This window comes from Schistocerca serialis, chromosome 1 (assembly GCF_023864345.2).
Source record: "Schistocerca serialis cubense isolate TAMUIC-IGC-003099 chromosome 1, iqSchSeri2.2, whole genome shotgun sequence".
NCBI lineage: Eukaryota > Metazoa > Arthropoda > Insecta > Orthoptera > Acrididae > Schistocerca > Schistocerca serialis.
This window is the reverse complement of record NC_064638.1, coordinates 1,119,509,592-1,119,533,144: the sequence shown is the minus strand read 5'-3', so window position 1 is coordinate 1,119,533,144 and position 23,553 is coordinate 1,119,509,592. Positions and strand designations below refer to the sequence as shown.

General features: G+C 44.6%; 1 protein-coding gene across 2 annotated transcripts in view; it reads right to left on the bottom strand.

Moving 5' to 3' along the window:
- Positions 1–23,553, bottom strand: part of LOC126416730 (ras-related and estrogen-regulated growth inhibitor-like) — a 605,084-nt gene that overhangs the window by 253,851 nt on the left and 327,680 nt on the right. The gene's annotated exons all lie outside the window — the stretch shown is intronic.

The following is a 23,553-nucleotide window of genomic DNA, read 5'->3' as shown; positions in this document are numbered from 1 at the left end:
CCGAAGTACGTTTTGAAATAGAAGTTATTGGAAACTAAAATTTTTAATTTCAAGGCAGGTGAAATTATAAAGACATTAAAGAAACTCGGTTAATTTCCAAGTTCCACAAGGTCCATGGTGGAAGACCACCTCCTTTTATAAGCTATAACATGGTGCACTACCGACGAACTGGCCAAATGTTATATAGGTAGTTGAAAAAATATATAGGATTTTATTTACCATAAAATTCTGCACCTGAAGCATTAACAATATATTGCAGATAGCTTTAAAACACTGAGATGGCCGCGCGGGATTAGCCGGGCGGTGTAAGGCGCTGCAGTCATGGACTGTGCGGCTGGTCCCGCTGGAGGTTCGAGTCCTTCCTCGGGCATAAGTGTGTGTCTTTGTCCTTACCATACTTTAGGTTAAGTAGTGTGTAAGCTTAGGGACTGATGATCTTAGAAGTTAGGTCCCATAAGATTTCACACACACTTGATAAGACTTCACACACAAACTGAGATGACAAAAGTCATGTGATGTTTCCTAATATCGTGTTCTGGATCATTTTTCTCGGATTAGTGCAGCAGCTCGACATGACATGGACTCAAAAAAGTCATTTCAAGTCCCCTGCAGAAATTCTGAGCCATGCTGCTCCTACAGCCGTCCATCATTGCAGAAGTATTGCCGGTGCAGGTTTTTCTGCACGAATTGACCTCTCGATGAAGTCCCATAAATGTTAGATGGGATTCATTTCGGGAAATCTGGGTTCGCTCGAACTGTGCAGCATGTTTTTCAAACCAATCATGAAACCGGTCGCAAATGATTGTGGCCCTGTGACATGGCTCACTGTCATCCATGAAACTTCCATCGTTGTTTGGGAACCTGGCAGCCACGAATGGCTGTAAATGGCCTACAAGCAGCCGAATATCCAGACGACCCAGTCCATTCCACGTAAACACATCCAACACCATTGTGGAGCACCTACCATCCTGCACAGTGCTTGTCGACAACCTGGGTCGACGGCTTCGTGGAATCTGCGCCACACTCGAACCTTTCAATCTCTTACCAACTGAAATCGGGACTCCACGGTTTTCCAGTCGTCTATGGTCCAACCGATAGGGTTACGAGCCGAGGAGAGGCGCTGCAGGCGACATCGTGCTGTTAGGAAAGGTACTTAAGTCGGGACCGACCGCTGTGGCCGAGCGGTTCTAGGCGCTTCAGTCCGGAACCACGCGGCTGCTATGGTCGCAGGTTAGAATCCTGCCTCGGGCATGGATGTAGGTTAGTTAGGTTTAAGTAGTCTAAGTCTAGGGGACGGACGACCTCAGATGCTAAGTCCACTTGAACCATTTGAACATACGTCGATCGTCTGCTGCCATAGACCATTAACGCCAAATTTCGCCGCACTATCCAAACGGAATCGTTCGTCGTACGTCCCACATTGATTACTGCTGTTACTTCACGCTTGTCTATTAGCATTGACACCTCTACACAAATGCCTCTCCTCTTGGTCCTTAACTGGAGCGCATTCGGGAGGACGACGGTTCAATCCCGACTCCAGCCATCCTGATTTAGGTTTTCCGTGATTTCCCTAAATCGCTTCAGGCAAATGCCGGGATGGTTCCTTTGAAAGGGCACGGCCGATTTCCTTCCCAATCCTTCCCTAGCCCGAGCATGAGCTCCGTCTCTAATGACCTCGTTGTCGACGGGACGTTAAACACTAACCACCACCACCACTTAACTGGAGGCCGCCGACCACTGCGTTTTCCTTGGTGAGAGGTAATCCCTAAAATATGGTATTCTCGGCATACTCTTGACACTGTGGATTTCGGAATATTGAGTTCCTTAACGATTTCTGAAATGGAATATCCGATGCTCCTAGCTCTAACTAGTTAATTCTCGTCGTGCTGCCATAATCACTTCGAAAACCTCTTGACATGAATCACTTGAGTATGAATGTCAGATCCGTCAATGCACTGCCTTTTTTCACTTTGTGTACGCGATCCTACCGACATCTCTATATGTGCATATCGCTATCCCACGACTTTTGTCTCTTTAATGTAGATTGTACGGCACTTACAAATGCTGCACGAAACACCATCTCACGTCTAACAGCAACGAAAACTGTAGAGAATGGTGGAAACTTCTTACGATGGCCTGTAGTACGAGTTCCTTCATGTGATTCAAAAATCAGTCACTAGACGTCCCGTGAAGAAACATCATGTTTTCCTAGGTACACTATCCTCTAGGTGCAGCATTCTCCTACTGAAGAAGGTTTTTTTCTGTTAGTGGTTCTGCACTCAAATCACCCCGAATAACAGCCATCTTCTCCTGGATTCCTCGAGTGTGGTATTTCAAGTCAGCAGCGTCTCTACTGTGACAATTGATTCCATGATTCATTGTAACTCACTTTTAAAGCATTTGAAATCCTTATTTTTATATGCTAACTGATTTGTGGACAGGCAGTCTTGATACTTTGAGCTGTCTGTATTGGTGTACCCAGAGACTAACAAAATAAAATACTTTCAAATCAGCTTTCTCTACAACTGCCATACTAGTAATTGCAGAATCTAGCACTGATGTGTGCCACGTGTGTCCTGAGAAAAGTCTCATCGACGTTTGCACCTTTACTCTGGTTGGATGCGAGTGACAGTCTTGCTACAAATCTACGAATGGGAGAAAGTGACTGGGCAAAAGCATTCCCAGACGACAAAGAGATTGCCAATGCACGCATCGTCCCTCGCGACTTTCGGTCTGCCACTCTCAACGTGTGCCGCAGAACGCTTGCCAAGTGCCGGCGCTGTTGCACGCCGTCTCCAACACAGATGCATACAAAAGAGTAGCGCCCAGAATTTACACACGCGCAGACGGGTGGGTTCCCAGCAGAGAAACGGACCGATCACGTGCGGTCGGCCGCTACAAGTACCAACAAATGGGCGACAAGCTACGGGAATGTCGTCGGCGACACATTCCTTCCCTGCGCCTCTAATAACTTTCACTGCGCGACCAACCGATCGGAAAGATTTAAGCCCTCCCGCTTCGGTAGAGTCCCGCTCCTTCACCGACCGACAAACATCTCGCTCGGCGCGTCGGAGGACCGATTTCCGGCTGCGATCGGACGCCCCGCCTTGTCGGCGCGGCGGTGAGGAATTGCCCCGCGCCCGCTTACGTAAGCGGTTTCATTGTTCCAGCGTCGGCGGAGTGGCTCCCGGGAGCTGCCGGTCGGAAGGCCAGTGGGCCACGCGCAGAGAGAAATGAACGGCTGTCGGCGATAAGTGTCTCGCTCCGCTGTCCATGAATGTGTTGCTGGCGGTAGCGGGCGATCTGTTAGCAGCCGTCAGCGTCGCTCCCACACAACGCTTCAGCGCTACTGTCGATGCTGTCATTACCGAACGCTTCACGCCGCCCTACTCCGGTGCACTTTCGCCCTTCTTAACGCTTTCACTGTCACAGTTCTACTCCTGCATCCATATATATCCTTCCCAAAACCTTTTACAGTACATAGACGAGAGAACTTCATACTTTAAATTAATCACCATGTGATTTTTTAGTTAGTTATGTTAACCTAGAAACGATGGAGAGGATCCGACCCCGCCGCAGCCGCAGTGGTCCACAACCCCATGACGACTACCGCAGTCCACTTCACTTCACCCCTCCGACGCCCCACATTGAACCCACGCTTTTGCGGTTTGGCCCCCGGTGGACCCCCCAGGGAATGTCTCACACCAGACGAGTGTAACCCCTATCATTTCGTGGTAGGGTAATGGTGGCGTACGCATACGCGGAGAACTTGTTTGCGCAGCAATCGCCGACATAGTGTAGCTGAGGCGGAATAAGAGGAAGGAGCCCGCATTTGCCGAGGCAGATGAAAAGCGCCTAAAAACCGTCCACAGACTGGCTTGCTCCCCGGAGTGCCGTGGACTCCTTCCCACCCTGAAAGTCGTGCGTTAGACCGCACGGGCAACCGGGAGGGCTTTTAGTTAGAGTCAGTTTGTTAGTTGCAAGTTCCGTAGATCATCTGAACGATTCTTTTATCGAAATGATGTGGAACGAATCAGTTTACGGGATATGTATACATGATCAGTGTATGCATTTTTTTTTTTTTTACTGGTCACTAATTTTTAAATAGAAATTCATATGCGGAGTAGATGGAGTTATACAGGAGGAATGATTTTGACTTAGATTTAAAACTTACTCTGTTACCTGTCTTTTTTTTTAAAGTATTGGGCAAATGATCAAAGATTCCTGTTGCTGCAAATATTTGACTCCTTGCTGAGCCACTGACAGCTTTAATAATGGGTACTAGAGGAAACTTTTCCTTCTAGTATTGTAGGTATGGACATCAGTGTTCTTCTCAAATTGTGCTGGATTATTTGTGACGAATGTAATTAGCGAATATACACTAGTCGCCATTAAAATTGCCACATCAAGAAAAAATGCAGATGATAAACGGGTATTCATTCGACAAATACATTATACTAGAACTGACCTGTGATTACATTTTCACCCAATTTGGGTGCATAGATCCTGAGAAACCAGTACCCAGAGCAACCACCTCTGGCCGTAATAACGGCCTTGATACGCCTGGACATTGAGTTAAACAGACTTGGATGGCGTGTACAGGCACAGCTGCCAGTGCAGCTTCAACACGATACATGAAGAGTAGTGACTGGCGTATTGTGACGAGCCAGTTGCTCGGCCACCATTGACCAGACATTTTAATTTAGTGAGAGATCTGGAGAATGTGCTGGCCAGGGCAGCAGTCGAATATTTTCTGTATCCAGAAAGGCCCGTACAGGACCTGTAACTTGCGTTCTTGCATTATCCTGCTGAATGTAGCGTTTCGCGGGGATCGAATGAAGGGTAGAGCCACGGGTCGTAACACATCTGAAGTGTAACGTCCACTGTTCTAAGTTCCGTCAATGCGAACAAGAGGTGACCGAGACGTGTAACCAATGGCACCCCATACCATCACGCTGAGTGATACGCCAGTATGGCGATGACGAATACACGCTTCCAATGTGCGTTCACCGCGATGTCGCCAAACACTGATGCGACCATCATGATGCTGCAAACAGAACCTGGATTCATCCGAAAAAATGACGTTTTTGCCATTCGTCCACCCAGATTTGTCGTTGAGTACACCATCGCAGGCGCTCCTGTCTGTGATGCAGTGTCAAGGGTAACCGCAGCCATGGTCTCCGAGCTGCTCCATACAATGCGAACATTTCATAATGAAAGCGCAGAACAGAATTTACAAGAATTGGTATCAATGAAACCTCTATCTTTAACAGACCTCGCAAAACCAGCAATGAAATGGGCTTCAGAATCTAATGGTAGATTTACAATGAGCGGAAAGTCATCAGATGGGACTGTTGCAATGCCGTTAACTGGCTGGTGAGAAGTTTTTCAGCGATTGTGTAACATAACCGTAGTATTCATGTGAAGCGCTTCAAGGGGTCAAAGCTTCCCGTAGTCTGCATCTACTTCGGTTCAGAGGCAATCGGAAAGTGCTCTCGTTGGGTCCGAGAAGCCACTCTTGGGACTCAGTTTATTTTCGACAGGCTGTCTCGTAAGTCTCTCGTAACTCACGAGCACTGTGCTATTTGTAGCACAACGGCCACGGCAGAGCCGCGCGTGTGCACTCACTGTATCAGGTTTCAGTATCGATTCCCCTTCCTCCCCCCAAACAGTCGCCAACCCCCCTCTCCCGCCTCTTGTTCTACTACCAGCCGGTCTTGATTCATTTGGGCGGTAATGGCTCGCACACTATTAAACTGCCCACGCTCATCATAATTTTACCAAGTTCTTGTTTATGTATCTATAGTAAAAATATGCACGCGAAGTTAATTTTCCTTAGTAAGACAGGCGTAAATTCTCATTAATTGAGTCGTTCCTCGCTGTACTTGTTTCGCTAACTAACTTGCCGTTCGCACATTTGCATGCAGTAGTTACTTAAGCAGTGAACGTTACACAAATCACTGCTTTAGCTAAATCATCTTTAATAATGATCTCTCAACCCAGATAGTTAGAATCTTTTTAACACGGAAAGGAAGACACAGAACTTCTGTTCTTAATTTAGCGAGATCCAGACTGCACGTAAGAATTTTTCTTACTCTCGTGTAGTGCATATTAATAGATCACGGACTAGAAAGGGGAAATAAAGAACAGTTCTTTGAAACCGGGTAATGTTTGTCACTCAGTCGATTCCTACACAAGACAAATCGCCTTTTTCCGTATTCGAAAACCATGATATTTTAACTTACTTAATAAATACAGTCGTGATGGCATTTAAATTGTTAATTTTAATTTTTATATGACCGGTTTTGATCTTCTAAGAGATCATCATCAGATCTACATTCCGCGACGAATGTAGGAATCGCTGACATGAAGCAGGTCCTTCCGTGCAAGCGTGGAGAACACAGCTCGTATCGTACTATGTTCGAATCAACGTCTGGGACTCGTTTCTGAAGGCCAGTGACGTACAGGAAGATCGAATTCGACGCAATTGTAGAGATTGCGTTTTATTCAAAATTTACTTTGAAGAATTGTATTCAGGTAATTGTTACTGAAAGGAGCAGTCGCTTTCCATCTGCTTCGACCTTGCTGCATTGAAATTGCAGCAAACGTTTTGAGGGCGAAGTCGAATACCGTGGTAACAGACAGTTACCAGATGTTTCCAGAAAAGTAGGAGATGAGGTACTGGCGAAAGTACAGCTGTGAGGACGCATCCAGAGATGTGCTTGAGTAGCTCAGGTGGTAAAGTACTTGTCAGCGAAATGTCAAGTTCTCGAGTTCGCATCTCGGTCCGGCACACAGTTTTAATCTGTCAGGAAGATTCATTTGACAGGTGAGGTGCCTACTGTTGTTGTAGACATACAAGAAAATATAAGATGCTGCTCATAGCATTACTACTGTATAGCCCATACGCACAGTTTATGGTCGCTATTTTAAATCTTATGATTTTACAAACCAGAAGTTGCTGAACACAGCCTTATAAACAAGCTTAAGGTTATGCTGTTTTTTCGCGCTGGATATCATATCCTAAAATCAGACTGACAAACATCTGATTATACAATGCAGCTGAGTCTCACTAGCGAGCAAACCCAACAAAAATACCTCAAATCAGAACGAATTAGGAAGCCTACGCGTTCACAAGCATAAAATGATCGCGGGGTGTCATGGAGACCCCTAGATCACGATGTGCTGTACAAAGTACAGAACTGGAGAGCGAATGTAATCTTATGGGTGGAAGCGTGTCTCGGCACTGCAGATACTGCCGAGAAAAGCAAGTTGTCTTCTTTCCAACGAGAGCGGTTGCGTTATTAGATCATCTCCAACTCAAGTATCGAAGTAACCTCTGGCTTTTTTTCCCCTTGATTTCCCCGGACGTCACGATGACGTTGCGTAAGGTCACCACAGCAGCTACTGGAGAAATGCGCCGATTTCCTCACTCTGCGACACGGTTAACGGTACAAGTGCAGGCCAGCTAGGACATAGACGTAATATTGACGTAGAAAATTTTCGTGGTTTGCCAACGTCGTTACGATATTGTAGGTCTACCAAACACAGTCTGAAAACTGGTTTTGAATGACCTCCCTAACAGTTGCTGACAATACGCCGAATAGTTTATCTTTCAAAGGAAACGGAGCCGGTACTACTGACCATTTCGGAGATCGACAGAATCTTGAGCTGTCCATAACGTTACGATGATGTTTATCGGCCAATAATCAGCCGGTAGTTGGTTACATAAGACTACCATAGCGACTACCGACAAATTTGTTGATTTTCCTACTTTCCTAAAGGAGTAGTGTTTCCCCCTAACTGTACATCTCCAACATACACTAATCTGTGGTACCACAGAGTTACTTATTTACATGTTCCACAGATCATTTGAATGATTCTCTTTTCGAAATGATGTGTAACGAGCCGTTTCACGAGATATGCGTACCTAATCATGCAACTACACTTAAAAACAATTATTTTTAGTGACTACCAGTTTTTGAATAGAAATTCGTCAATGAAATAGAAGAGCTTTCCCAAGATAAATTATTATAATCTGGAATTAAAACTTGTTTTGCTACCTGTCATACATTTTCAGAAATTGGGCAGATGAACAAAAATTTTGTGCTAAATATTTAACTCCTTTCTGTACCTCTGGCAGCTTTAATAATGGAGACTATCTGCACTGTGACGACGCAGTTGCAATACCCAGCTCCTTGAAGGTGTACCTACATGACGTCCGTGGGTGAACGCCGCATAGTATTCCTACTGCTCACTTTTCTGCAATCAATACTTGTTTTCTATGTGGTGAGTTACTCCAGAAAATTATCCCATAAGACATTATTGAGTAGAAATATGCCAGACACTTCAGGAGGTTGGTATATTTGTTTACAAGATTAGCAATTATACAAAGAGCAAAAGCAGCAGAACTTAATTTTTTGAGATGCTCAGTAATATGCGCTTGCAGTAAAAGTTTTCATCAATATATACAACCAAACGTTTGGAGTCGTCTATTAAGGAGACTGCCTACATTACGCCTGTCCATCCTCTTTTAGAATACTGCTGCGCGGTGTGGGATTCTTATCAGATAGGATTGAAGGAGTACATCGAAAAAGTGCAAAGAAGGGCAGCACGTTTTCTGTTACCGCAAAATAGGGGAAAGAGTGTTATTGAAATGATGCAGGATATGGGGGTGGACATCATTAAAGCATAGGTGTTTTTGGTTGCGACGGAATCTTCTCACGAAATTCCGATCACCAGCCTTCTCCTCCGAATGCGAGAATATTTTGTTGACAACGTCCTACATAAGGGAAAACGATCAAGATGATAAAATAAGAGAAATCAGAGCTCGTGTGGAAAGATATTGGTGTTCGTTCTTTCCGCACACTATACAGGATTGGAACAATAAAGAATTGTGAAAGTGGTTCGATGAACCCTCTACCAGGAACTTAAATGTGATTTTCAGAGTATCCATCTATAAAGCAGATGTAGATTCTACGTCATTTACTGACTTCTGCTCATACTCGACATTTATTCTTCGTATGACTATTTATTGCACGAAACTAAATATAGAGTGTGTTTTCAAAATGTAGGAAGAGTCCATTTTCAAGGGACTTCTTTATAATTATTTTGAAAAACATCATTCGCCATTCGCAGTCTCTTATTTTGCTCTCTCTCTCTAACGGTACCATCTGCAAAAGGTAGCCGGCCGGGGTGGCCGAGCGGCTATAGGCGTTACAGTCTGGAACCGCGCGACCGCTACGGTCGCAGGTTCGAATCCTGCCTCGGGCATGGATGTGTGTGATGTCCTTAGGCTAGTTAGGCTTAAGTAGTTCTAAGTTCTAGGGGACTGATGACCTCAGAAGTTAAGTCCCATAGTTCTCAGAGCCATTTGAACCATTTGAAAAAGGTACCAATCCTGCTTCTTGAATGGTAAGTGGAAAGTCATTTAATATTTATGAAAGGAATAGGTATGGATTCAAAACTGAATCTTGTGTGACTCCCTTTTTTATTTCTCCCCAGTCACTATAATTATGTATCCTTCCAAAATTGTTTGAATTATTGAGCAAAACAACTTTCTGCGTAAGTAAATTTCTTGTCGAGTCCATAACGTTATTACGGTATAGGTGACTATGTGGCCTATTCTACACCTTATTTTAGATCTATATGACGATGCTGTGCTGTTATATGTTTTGACGATGCCATTATGGCCTTACCACTTTAGGACAAGGTGTAGAAAAGATCTGAGGATGGTCGTTACGGACTGAAGAGTGTCATCGTCTAAAGAATTGATATTGTGATCAAAGACTGGAATAAAAAACTTTTTGAAGGTAAATTAATCACAGTCCTAATTCGGCTATGGAAGGCCAACTCAGTAGCTGTCATTCGCCTCTGACAATGACTATTGTGGAAATCGTAGAAATATGGAGCTCTAACGGAAGTCCGAGGAGACTAGGAATATTTTATTCATAAATGATGCAAGTTGCTGTTCTGCATTGAATGAGCTATCACAGGTTAACGCAGGTCCTTTCACTCAGCTGCATGTTTCCGCATTTTCTCATCCCTTTCGAGCGCTGCTGGCAAGTCACGTCGCGCAAGCGGTATGACTGCCCACACTTTGCGTCGCAGTTTCACCGTCCATTGTGGCTGCGACGCCGGCGGAACCCGTTCCGGTGACATTTACGTTGCTGCGGCTGGGGCTCTTCACTTTCCTGGCGGCCTGCCTGGACGTGCGTGTAAATAACGGGGCGGGTCTGGTGGGGGAGGGGCGAGCAGGAAAGGGGACGCCCCGGCGTCGCAAATTTCCGCCGCTCTTGCTGCGACGCGGCGCGGCGAACTCTCTCCCGTGCTCTGCGTCGCCACTCCTGCCTGCAGAGCTGCTGCCCGAACTTGCACACTGGGTGGTCGCTCTGGTGCTGGGCCACAAACGACCCTCGTCTCACTAGAAAAGGCACTGTTGTTTTCTAGACACGTCCACAACGCATTCCATACTAATGGCTCCTTTTTTGTGTCGGTTTTGAGTGTTCGAGCCACATTATTTTGAATCGAATAACTGTCGCCGTAGGAATGATGATCTCTTTTGTCATAATAAATGAACAGTTACCAACTGCCAGTCTCAATCAGCACTGCAGAGCATCTTCATGTGGCCCCACAGACTGCACTTTGCACTCCAGATCTGAAGATGATATGCAGCGCGGATTGAAAACGAAAGTGAGTACGAAAATAAGCTGTGACCAAGGTCGTGACTTTTTTTATCAACCAACTAGCTGTTTCCCCACGGCTTTGCTCAGGTACATGTATGTCACATACATTGCACACATCTCCTCCAGCATCTTTTGTGTATCTCCTACTCCCCTTTCTGCCCTGCCTTCTCACTGTCTATGTTCTCTCCCTCTCATTTCATCCGCTCTACCCTGAGTCCACCTCCTCCTTCCCATATCTCTATCCTCCTCCAACAATTTATATGCCATCCCCACATCAATCCTATTTCTGTCCATCTTCACCTGGCCCTTCTCAGTCCATCTCTTCCTTCCCTCTCTCATCCATTCTCTCTGTCTCTCTCCATCTCCTCCTCCACCATCTCTTTGTTCATCTCCTCCTTCACCTTCTATATGCCTATCCCAGTGCTCTACACCCCATTTTTGTACATCTCTTCCTCCACTACTTCTTCTATCCCTCTCCCTTTCTTCACTTCCTCCTGCCCCCTCTCTATATTAATCTCCTCCTGCCTCCTCTCCCTATTCATCTCCTCCTTCCCCTCTCCATATTTCATCTCTTCCTGCCCCCTTTGTCCAACCCCTAATCTATCCAGCTCAAACTTTCTCCAGCCATGCCCATCTGCACATGTAGCATCTGCTAAAAAGGTTGACAAACCAAGCTGATACTACTCCCACAACATGCCCATTATGCAGGACAGTCTACGTATCAGGGGCTTGAGACCTTTTATTTTTCCTCTGATATATAGGATGCTCAAGGAATGTCTGTAAAGTAGGCAGACACTAGTCCAACACAGCACATCTGTTGTGCAGAGCAGCCTACACATCAAGAGCTGCCCCTGACATACAGGTTGCTTGTAAATCAGGTCGATAGAAAGGCAGCCTCTGTGGTAGAGTCTGCAAAAACACGTTTTTCTGTACCTACATTCTTATTCGAGCTAGGAGGTTATAAACTAGACAGAGCTGATTCTTATGAGGTTCGCTGTTTGTGTGCCAGATTTGGCTGAAATCGATCCAGGTTTTTGGGAGGAGGTTTCAGACATATATACATATATACATACATACATACATATGTACAGATCAAATCAGTATGTAGCAGCAGCAGCAGCAGCAGCAGAAGAAGAAGAAGAAGATCATTATGACTATGAAATGTGTATAGAACATACATCAATGAAATACTGACTATTGAACAAATTGTACCATTTGAAATCCATCAAGGTGCATGAAGATGATACAGTATATTTGGCCTGCAGACTCCTCTCCCCTTTACAAATGTGCGTAATGAATGCAGATGACTTTCTAGAGATCATATGCAACTGAATTCTTGCCCTACTTTACTGTGTTATTCAGCCTATGCTATTTGCTGTAGTTTCCATGAAAAGTGCATGGAGACAATACTGTAGACATATGCTTACCAAGGAAAATCGCCAAACCACCGTTTGTTTTGAGAAGTTATCTTATTTAGACAACCAGTTTATGCATTTCAATAATGCCATCTTCAGGCCTCTATGCACTTCATTTACAGACGATCAGATATACATTAAGTGCATATGGGCCTTGAGATGGCATTACTGATATGCCAAACTGGTTGTCCAAATAACTTCTCACAACATATGGCTGTTTGGCGATTTTCCTTGATGAAAGTACACTCCTGGAAATGGAAAAAAGAACACATTGACACCGGTGTGTCAGACCCACCATACTTGCTCCGGACACTGTGAGATTGCTGTACAAGCAATGATCACACGCACGGCACAGCGGACACACCAGGAACCGCGAATGGCGCTGGCTGCGCAGCATTTGTGCACCGCCGCCGTCAGTGTCAGCCAGTTTGCCGTGGCATACGGAGCTCCATCGCAGTCTTTAACACTGGTAGCATGCCGCGACAGCGTGGACGTGAACCGTATGTGCAGTTGACGGACTTTGAGCGAGGGCGTATAGTGGGCATGCGGGAGGCCGGGTGGACGTACCGCCGAATTGCTCAACACGTGGGGCGTGAGGTCTCCACAGTACATCGATGTTGTCGCCAGTGGTCGGCGGAAGGTGCACGTGCCCGTCGACCTGGGACCGGACCGCAGCGACGCACGGATGCACGCCAAGACCGTAAGATCCTACGCAGTGCCGTAGGGGACCGCACCGCCACTTCCCAGCAAATTAGGGACACTGTTGCTCCTGGGGTATCAGCGAGGACCATTCGCAACCGTCTCCATGAAGCTGGGCTACGGTCTCGCACACCGTTAGGCCGTCTTCCGCTCACGCCCCAACATCGTGCAGCCCGCCTCCAGTGGTGTCGCGACAGGCGTGAATGGAGGGACGAATGGAGACGTGTCGTCTTCAGCGATGAGAGTCGCTTCTGCCTTGGTGCCAATGATGGTCGTATGCGTGTTTGGCGCCGTGCAGGTGAGCGCCACAATCAGGACTGCATACGACCGAGGCACACAGGGCCAACACGCGGCATTATGGTGTGGGGAGCGATCTCCTACACTGGCCGTACACCACTGGTGATCGTCGAGGGGACACTGAACAGTGCACGGTACATCCAAACCGTCATCGAACCCATCGTTCTACCACTCCTAGACCGGCAAGGGAACTTGCTGTTCCAACAGGACAATGCACGTCCGCATGTATCCCGTGCCACCCAACGTGCTCTAGAAGGTGTAAGTCAACTACCCTGGCCAGCAAGATCTCCGGATCTGTCCCCCATTGAGCATGTTTGGGACTGGATGAAGCGTCGTCTCACGCGGTCTGCACGTCCAGCAAGAACGCTGGTCCAACTGAGGCGCCAGGTGGAAATGGCATGGCAAGCCGTTCCACAGGACTACATCCAGCATCTCTACGATCGTCTCCATGGGAGAATAGCAGCCTGCATTGCTGCGAAAGGTGGATATACACTGTACTAGTGCCGACATTGTGCATGCTCTGTTGCCTGTGTCTATGTGCCTGTGGTTCTGTCAGTGTGATCATGTGATGTATCTGACCCCAGGAATGTGTCAATAAAGTTTCCCCTTCCTGAGACAATGAATTCACGGTGTTCTTATTTCAATTTCCAGGAGTGTATTTGACCATCCAGCGTCCATTATCCACAATGCATCAATAAAGATTGAGTAATGTGTGGCGGAGGGTAGAGTGTTTCATTAGTGGTGGAAATCATGTGCACAACAACTGTGGTCGAATCCACATACCTAATCAACAGCATCTCAATCGACTCATCCATGTTTATCCCTGGATTACAACCAGTGATGTGCACTGCTACATACCAGTTGTAACGTTTAGACAAGATATTAAGCATCCTCGGTTATAGAAAAATATGTGCAGGATTGGTTGCATGGTTTCACGAGACAAAAATCACAGAACGGAAATTTGTCGGATCTACTGTACCAACAAGAGGCATAAAGTGGAAATTTTGTGACCACCACCATCACTATAGATGGTATGTCTGTCAGCACTACGAGCTGGAATCAAGGAATCCGTGGAGTCGCGATATACGAATTCTCCAACAACGCAGAAGGTCAAGACCTAGTCAACTGGAGGCAATGTGATGTACACAGTCTTCTGGAGTAGCCACGGTGTGATTGTTTTGGATGTCTTTGCAGTCTACAGCAGATGACAACCGAAAACAGTGCAAAACAACGCAGACTGGGCTGAAAGTCCAAATTTCCAGTTATACTGCAGAAGAAGAAGAACTTCTAATTTCAATAGGATAACGCCAAGCCTCACAACAATTTTTCGACCGTGGAACTAATGGCCAATTCAGCTGGACTGTCCTACTATATCCACTGTACAGTCCTGATTTAGCACATTATGACTTCCATCTTTCTAGGCCTATAAAAGGCGGACTACAGTGATGTACGTTTTCCAGTGTCAGGTGCTGTTGTCAAAGCTCTGACACAGTGCATAGCCTGAGCTGGTTGAGGTTATTATGAGAACAACACTCACACATCTGTTTACCAAAGGGAAAACTGCACTACGAATGAAGGTGACTATCTGGAAAAATGTCAGTAGGTGGTTGAGCTCTTCCCCTGTTGAACTGCGTTTAGTGCTTTCTGCAACTGTTGTAGATTCCATTAAAGTAAATGACAGGCACTGGTTTCAGAATGACTCTCATAAATATATTACGAGGTACTGTCTGATGCGAAAGTAACAGAAAATATGAGAAGAGGATAATTAAAACAGAGATATTCCCAAAGGCCCAGCTATCAGGAAAGGGTAATGTGCCGCCGACGACATGGTTATTACAGACAGAGCACAAACTCGAACGTAGAAATGAAGGCAAAGGAAATCGGTGATGTGTTTTCAAAGAGACCAACTGTAACCGGTTTAGGAAAATATAAATTTATTTGGGATTCCCAGGATTTTAATCGCTGTCCTCCCAGGTGCCGATCCACACTCTTACAACTGTGGAACCTCGCTCAGCAGAGGCCCATTTACGGTCATAACTGCGACTTTCTACACAGTGTTTCAAAGACTCAGGTTCTCTCCAGAAACTGCTATTGACTATCGTATTTGTGAGCACAGCTCCACATCAACATCAACAGGATTCTAGATATCGTGTGGAAATGTACAACCACTTGTCAGTCATGTTGCGAAAACAACAGCAACATTTTGAAAACCAGGGACAAAATCATATAGATGATTCTCAACGGAGTACTTGAGACCAGGAACTAACTATCGAAAATGATTATTAAATTTCCTATTATAGGTACATCTCTGAGCTGACACGTGCGTGGAACGTCACGACCACGTGTCCCAATCCAACAAAATTATGCCACGCAAAATGAAATAGACTGCTAGGACCTTACTAACCAGAATCTGCTGTTTCTAATGTATGCATACATCCTCACCTAAGAAAATCAATTGGAGTGCTATCTGGCGATCGCGCTGGCCGGGACCTACAGGGAACAGGATTCTCAGACCTTGTCCAGCGACGAGGGCACCTGTTGTTCATCTGTGGACGGACCGGAGCCTGATGGTGCGCTAGAGTCCATTCGCCGTAGAGGCCATCGTGGAGAACAAGAGCTAAACTCTCCACCAAAAGAGGCAGCACATCTCGAACAGAGACTTGGAAACGCATGTCATCCTAACTGGCTGCAGGAAATAAGGTTCTCTTTGCCGATCTTGTATATTATTCTGGCCCACAAGTTAATTCGTAATCGCTGCTGATGTTCTGAGACGGACGAAGCGTATGGATGTTATCAATACAGTAATGACAATTGTGGGAGAGAAAAACATCACTACAATTGAAAGAGGCTTCATCCGTGAATAACACAAACTGTAGGAAGTTCAGCACTGCAATAGCGCGCAGGATATCCACTGAAAAAACTGAACTGCGAATCATTTGGTTCCAGTGCTCGCACACATTGTTTTTGACATGGGGTATAGCAGGTGCTCCATCGATGCATCCCACACGCTATTCTTCGAAGTGTGCACTAAAAAACAGGTAGAGAGCTACTTATTAATGTCACATGTCCTAGCGATCTAACACAGTCAAATTCTACTTTGCGAACAACCTGAAAAGACCTTCCATTAGATGCTAAAATGTTTTTGGTAATAGCGTCTTCTCAAGAAATAAGATGGGTTTTTAAATTTTTAATCTGTACTTTCTGAGCACGAAAGTCTAAGGAAATCGGACTTCATATGTAAGGAACCGGACAATGAAGACAATGGAAGGAATTAAAATGTGCTGTAAATAACATAGTAGAGTCAAGTGCTATGAGTGAAGTCATTAGAAGACTGTTACTATTAGAGAGATGAGAGGGACAATATCTTGAATCCCTAATTAAATTTTACAATGGGGAATAAGTGGACTAAAAGAAAAATAAGGGCGGAGAAATGCTGATGTAGATTAGATCAGATTAATCAGAAAATTTGTTGTGACAGATATGTAAAAACTAAGAAATTCACGAACATTAGAAACGGTGGTTGGAACACAACAAATCAAACCGCGAAGGGATAGTAAAAAATAATAAACAAATAAAAGTAGAAATATTTAGGTAATTGATGTTATTACGTTTTCATCTGGAGTTCTGGGTGTAAGAAGCTCCAGCACTATTACGGTCCAAGTTTACGGCTATGAAAAGTATTAAAGAAGCCACCTAATGAGGCGGTATTCCTTAAACACACGCAGTGGACAGCACAACAGCGCGTACTGTGTCACTGCTTACGAGTTTCCGTCAGCCCATCTTTATGGGCCGTTAGTAATACGTAATGAGCGTCTGTCATACGCCTCCGCACATTAACGTTGCTTCTCGTACCATTTGAATATTAACGAAACGTTTCAAGTGTCCTCCGTAAATGTCACCTTTCTCACACGTTTCTTGGTTTTATTGCTAGCGTGTAGATCAGCAGGTTTGATTTACGCATTTGGCACGCGTGTAGTCGAATGCTAGGGAAAACGCTTCCTTTTTTTTTTTTTTTACTTGAATAACGATACCAAAATTAGCAGCTTTGTTTGAATATAACGTCGTTAACGTTTGGAATAACATGGCAGAAAATGTTAGAAGCAGACATGAACATCCAATAAGGTAAAAGGAAAATAATGTATAAGGAACACAGATCCATTTGGTATACTGAGTAAATTTCCACTCAGTAGGCTTTTATTTGAGGAATTTAAATCACATTATTACACAATCGTATCTTCAATTGTTCGTATACATAGACGTTCTAATTAATCGAAATCCACATAAGACAACCAAACCAAAATGGTATACACGGATTTCAAAGAGGTGTCATCTATTTGAGTATCGTGTTGTGCCCGGCTGGCTAGCCGTGCGGTCTAACGCATAGTGTAGTGGGACGTGAAATTGAAGCGTCCCCCATCCACCAGTGTCAGCCCAGTTTGCAGGTGAATACAAGTTTAATTTATTGTTTTGTTTATGTATTTTTGTAATATTTGTAATAGCAGTGAATTATCTAAAGTTTTGTATTTATTTTTTATGTTTCATGTACGGAGAGGGCGGCGCAACGAACGGAGACAGCATCTTCGCTGCCGGGACCAGAGAGAAAATTGCTGGCCACTATACGTCGCGGGTCGACAGCCAAAGAGCAACAGAAGATTCTGAAACCGAGTTGTTGCGTCGTGCTTCTAAAAATTAAAAAATTGAGAATTTGTAAAGTTTAATCATGTTGTAAATGTTCAGTTCTGTCTTGTCAAGGTTCAGGTTCACGTCTATATGTAGGAAGATAATAAACTAGTGGATGCTACTTAAGTTGAAATACGTGTTCCGAGAGTTTATTTATGAAGAATTATGTTACGTAATTTATTTGACAAGATTATTAATTTTTGACAACGTCCATCGCGAGTTTGAATCTCGAAAGCTTATTCAATGTGGTTCTAATATTTATTAAATCAGATAACGTGCATTAATATAATTTCTGAGGAGAAACAAACGTCATCTAAATTGAAAAAGTTTGCGCAAACCAATTGGACTGAGTGACGTAATTCTGCACATACGTCTCAAATGATGTTTTACAGTTTCGTTCAAGAACCATTCTGAGACAATTTAAAAAGAGTATAAATAATTTTGAAGTGTGTTGTAACTGACGTAGGTGACGAAGTCTACACATGGTCATATGTCAAAAGAAAATCAATTATAAAAAACTTACGTCGTTACACTACAATAGCTTCCCGAGCGGAAGGCGTGCCGGTCCCGGTCCCCGTCTCGAATCCGCCCGGCGGATTTGTGTCGAGGTCCGGTGTGCCGGCCAGCCTGTGGATGGTTTTTAAGGCCGTTCTCCACCTGCCTCGGCGAATGCGAGCTGGTTCCCCTTATTCCGCCTCAGATACACTATCTCGGCGATTGCTGCGCAAACACTGTCTCAACGTACGCGTACACCATCATTACTCTACCACTCAAACATTGGGATTACACTCGTCTGGAATGAGACGATCCCAGGGGGATCCACTGGGGGCCGAACCGCACAATAACCATGCGTTCGGTGTGGGGTGGCGGTGGAGTGAGTGCACTGTTGTAGCTTGTTGTGGGGTTGTGTACCACTGAGGGCTACGGTGGGGACGAAGCCTCTCCGTCGTTTCTAGGTCCCAAGTTCAATACATACATACATATATAAATCGTGTTGTTGTTGTCTTCAATGCGAAGACTGCTCTGCTGTTCTTCGCGCTAGTCTATGTTGCTCAACCCCGCTTCATCTCTACATAGACACTGACACCTCCAGCCATTTGAACCTGCTTATTGCATTCAAGCGTCGTTCTTCCTCTACAATTTTTATCTTCCGCAGCCCATTCCATTACCAAACTGAAATCTCCGATATTCCACGACGTGTCTTATTAACTGATCCGTTTTTGCCAAGTTTTCTGTTTTCCACCAATTTGGTTCAGAGCCTTTTATTCTCATCAGAATCGACAACACACCAACAGCGACAACGACAGTTCAGGTATACATGCCGTGGTCGAAAGCTGAAGAGATAGAGCAAGTGTATGAGGATATTGGAACGGTAATACAGTGCTAAAGGGAGATAAAAATCCAATAGTCATGGGGGACTGGAATGTGGATGTGTGGGAGGAGTAGGGGAAAGGGTTACAGGAGAATAAGGGCTTTGTATTAGGAATGTGAGAAAGTTTAACTGAGTTCTGCAATAAATTATTTGGTAACAGCAAATGTTCTGTTCAAGAATCACAAGAGGAGGAGGTGTACTTGGAAAAGGCATGGAGATACGGGAAGGTTTCAGTTAGAATACATCATAGTCACACAAAGATTCCGAAATCAGGTACTGGACTGTAAGGCACACCCAGGAATAGATATAGACTCAGATCAAGTATAGTAGTAATGAAGAGTACGCTGAAGTTAAACAGACTAGTCAGGAAGAATCAATGCGCAAAAAAGTGGGATACGGAACTACTAAAGAACGCATAGGTACCCTTGAATTTATCTGAGGCTATGGATATTGCGATGAGGAATAGATCAGGAGGCAGTTCAGTTCAAGAGGAATGGGCATTTCTAAAAAGGATGATCACAAAAGTTCGAAAGAAAAACGTACGTATATAGAAGGTAACTGCGAAGAAACCATGGATAGCAGAAGAAGTACTTAAGTTGGTCGATGAAAGAAGGAAGTACAAAAATGTTCAAGGAAATTCAGGAATAAATAAATACAAGTCACTTTGGAATGAAATAAATAGGAAGTGCAGAGAAGTTAAGACGAAATGGCTGAATGGAAAATGTGAAGAAATCGGAAAAGAAACGTTTGTTGGAAGGACTGACTCAGCATACAGGGAAGTCAAAACAACCTTCGCTGAAACTAAAAGCAGGGGTGGTAATATTAAGAGTACAATAGGAATTCCACTGTTAAATGCGTGGAGAGAGCAGATATGTGAGAAGAATGCAGTGAAGGTCTCTATGAGTGAGAGGACTTGCCTGATGACGTGTAAAAGAAGAAACAGGAGTCGATATAGAAGAGACAAGGGATCCAGTATTAGAATCAGAATTTAAAAGATCTCTGGAACACTTAAAATCAAATATGGCTGAAGAGAAAGATAACATTCCGCCAGAATTTCTTGATTGGGGGAAGTGGCAGCAAAACTGCTGTTCCAATTGGTGTGTAGAGTGTACGAGGCTGGCGAAATACCCCCAGACTTTCGGAAAAACGTTACGCACATCATTCCAAAAACTGCAAGAGATGACAGGTGCGAAAATTATAGCACAATCAGCTTAACATTCCATGTATCCAAGTTGCTGACAGGAATAATAAACAGAAGAATTGAAAAGGGAATTGAGGAAGTGTTAGATGACGACCTGTTTGGCTTTAGGAACGGTAAAGCCACCAGAGGCCATTCTGACATTGTGGTTGATAAAGGAAGCAAGAATAAAGAAAAACCAAGACACGTTAATAGTATTTGTCGACGTGGAAAAGGGTTAGAAAGTGTAAAATGATGTAAAATGTTCGAAATTATGAGAAAAATAGGGGTAAGCATCAGGAAAAGATGGGTGATCTACACTATGTTCAAGAACCAAGAGGGAGTAATAACCGTGGAGAGAGTAAATCGTAGAAACACTAAAGTAATGAGAAGTAGCAGAAACGAGAACAGTGAGAAGGTAAACATCAGGAAGTCTGCTACCTCTGCAGCAAAATAACATTGTCTGACAAGAAAGTTGTCGAATGTCAATGTAACTCCGTACACGTACACACTATCTGCCACCAAAGTGCATTAGTGCTGTTACCACGCGTGGTAGGGTATATAAGGAGAGTAAACTAAAGCAGATGTTGTATGATCAATGAAGAACCCGGAGGCGACGCTTACTTGTATGAGTCAGTGTTACCACCACCTGACAGAGTTTAAATGAGTAATGATTGTGTGTCTCCTCTTGACCCGCTTGTCGAATCGTGCGATAACTTGATTTGTGCGGCATCCGGATGTGGTAGTGGCTGGGTGTTGGATTGCGTGTGAACCAGAGGGCAGGTATACTCATAGTCAAAGTTTCAGTCGACCACGTTTGACCGACACGAGAGAGGACTGCACTTTTGTGCGGGAATCACACCTGTGCATGGCATCCGAGAACAAGTAATGAATTCCCAGGAACATTCTATGTCAGCTTGCACCAAAGGTCGGAGACAAGCAGCATCCTGATTAGGCAAATATCGTTCCAAGCGTAGGCTGGAGTTAACATCATAACACAAACAACTGCGTTTGGTTCCGTGACCGGGAAGCATGAACTTTTGATGAATGGCTTCATATTTCGTTCAGCGATGAAGTCAGGTTCTGTACTTTCCTGGATAACCATTGTCGGCGTGTGTGTTTGCGAACAGGGTAGAGGTCTTCCACCGCTTTGACAAAGCACAGATGCGTTACTCATAGCGTCTTGGTTTGGGTAGAGTCGGATATGGCTTCAGGTCACGGCTGGTAGTGACTGAGAGAACCCTGACAGCACAACGGTACATCACTAATATCTTGCGTCCTCATGATTTTCCTCACATGCAGCAGTATCGCGCTGCCATTTTTCAATAGCACAATATTCCTCCGCACATGGTACATACACTGAAGCGCCAAAGAAACTGGTATAGGCACACGTATTCAGAGACAGAGGTATGTAAACAGTCAGAATACGGCCCTGCGGTCGGCAAGGCCTATATAAGACAACAAGTGTCCGGCGCACTTGTTTGATCGGTTACTGCTGCTAAAATTCCAGGTTATCAAGATTTAAGTTAGTTTCAACGTGGTTTTGCAATCAGCGCACGTGCGATGGGACACGCCATCTCCGAGGTTGCGATGAAGTGTCGATTTTCCCGTACGACCATTTCACGAATGTGCCGTGAATATCAGGAATACGGTAAAACATCAAATCTCCGACATCGCAGCGGCCGGGAAAAGATCCTGCAAGAACGGGACCAACGATGGCTGAAGACAATCGTTCAACGTGACAGAAGCGCAGCCCTCCTGCAGATTGCTGCAGATTTGAATGCTAGGCCATCAACACGTGTCAGCGTGCGAACCATTCAACGAAACATCATTGATATGGGCTTTCGCAGCGGAAAGCTCACTAGTGTACCCTTTATGACTGCACGACACAAAGCCTTACGCCTCACCTGGGCCCGTCAACACCGGCACTGGACTGTTGATGACTCGAAACATGTGGCCTGGTCGGACGAGTCTCGTTTCAAATTGTATCGAGCGGATGGACGTGTAAGGGTATGGAGACAACCTCATGAAGGATTTTCAAGCTGGTGGAGGCTCTGTAATGGTGTGAGACGTGCGCAGTTGGAATGATATTGGACCCCTAAAACGTCTAGATACGACTCTGACAGATGACACGTACGTAAGCATCCTGTCCGATCACCTGCATCCATTCATGTCCATAGTGTATTCCGACGGACTTGAGCAATTGTAGCAGGACAATGCGACGCCACACACGTTCTAAATTGCTACAGAGTGGCTCCAGGAACACTCTTCTGAGTTTAAACACTTCCGCTAGCCACCAAATTCCCCAGACATGAACATTATTGAGCATTCTGGGATGATTTGCAACGTGCTGTTCAGAAGAGGTCTCCACCCCCTCCTACTCTTACGGATTTATGGATAGCCCTGTAGGATTCACGGTGTCAGTTCCCTCCAGGACTACTTCAGACATGAGTCTGAATTCATGCCACGTTACGTTGCGGCGCTTCTGCGTGCTCGCGGGGGTCCTACACGATATTAGGCCGGTATACAACTTTCTTTGGCTCTTCAGTGTAGGTGCTTATGCACTTCTATCTTGTCACAAATGTTCGTAATAGAGCGCACATACTATGCTTCAGAGCAGAAGAATTTTATACCCAAAGAATACCCGTCTCTGTGAAAAAGACTGAAGAACTTTATGCCTGACCAGTTTCTCAGTGGGAATCAGAAAAATGTGTCTATATGATAGGTTTCAATACCGTTGAACTTTGTCGATTTCGAAAGCAGGTCTTAGTAGCATATTTATTTCAATTTCGAACACAGGTCTTAGTTGCATATTTCTCTCGATTTCGAACGAATATTTCAGTGTTTATGTACGTGAAGTCACACTCCGTTCGCACATTTACAATTACGTTATTTTTTTTTATAGAAATTCTTTACTTCATATTTTGTCTCTTGTGGATGGAAAAGCTGAGCAGGTTACATTACAACAGCTCAGCGAATGAAGAACACTTAATGACTGTCACAATGATGAAATTCCTTATATAGTCACCTTTTCAGCATGTATGGCAGCATCTAATTTCAAGCAGTTATCTTTAAATGGGATCGTTTATCAAATTAATTAATCGCTAACATTGTGAATGTAATTAGTGTCGCATAAAAAGAAGTAGTATTCAAATTTTGAATCCTATTTCAACGGCTCTCCATTTTGCAACATGTGTGGGTCTCAGCGCTCAGCGAAACATATAACAA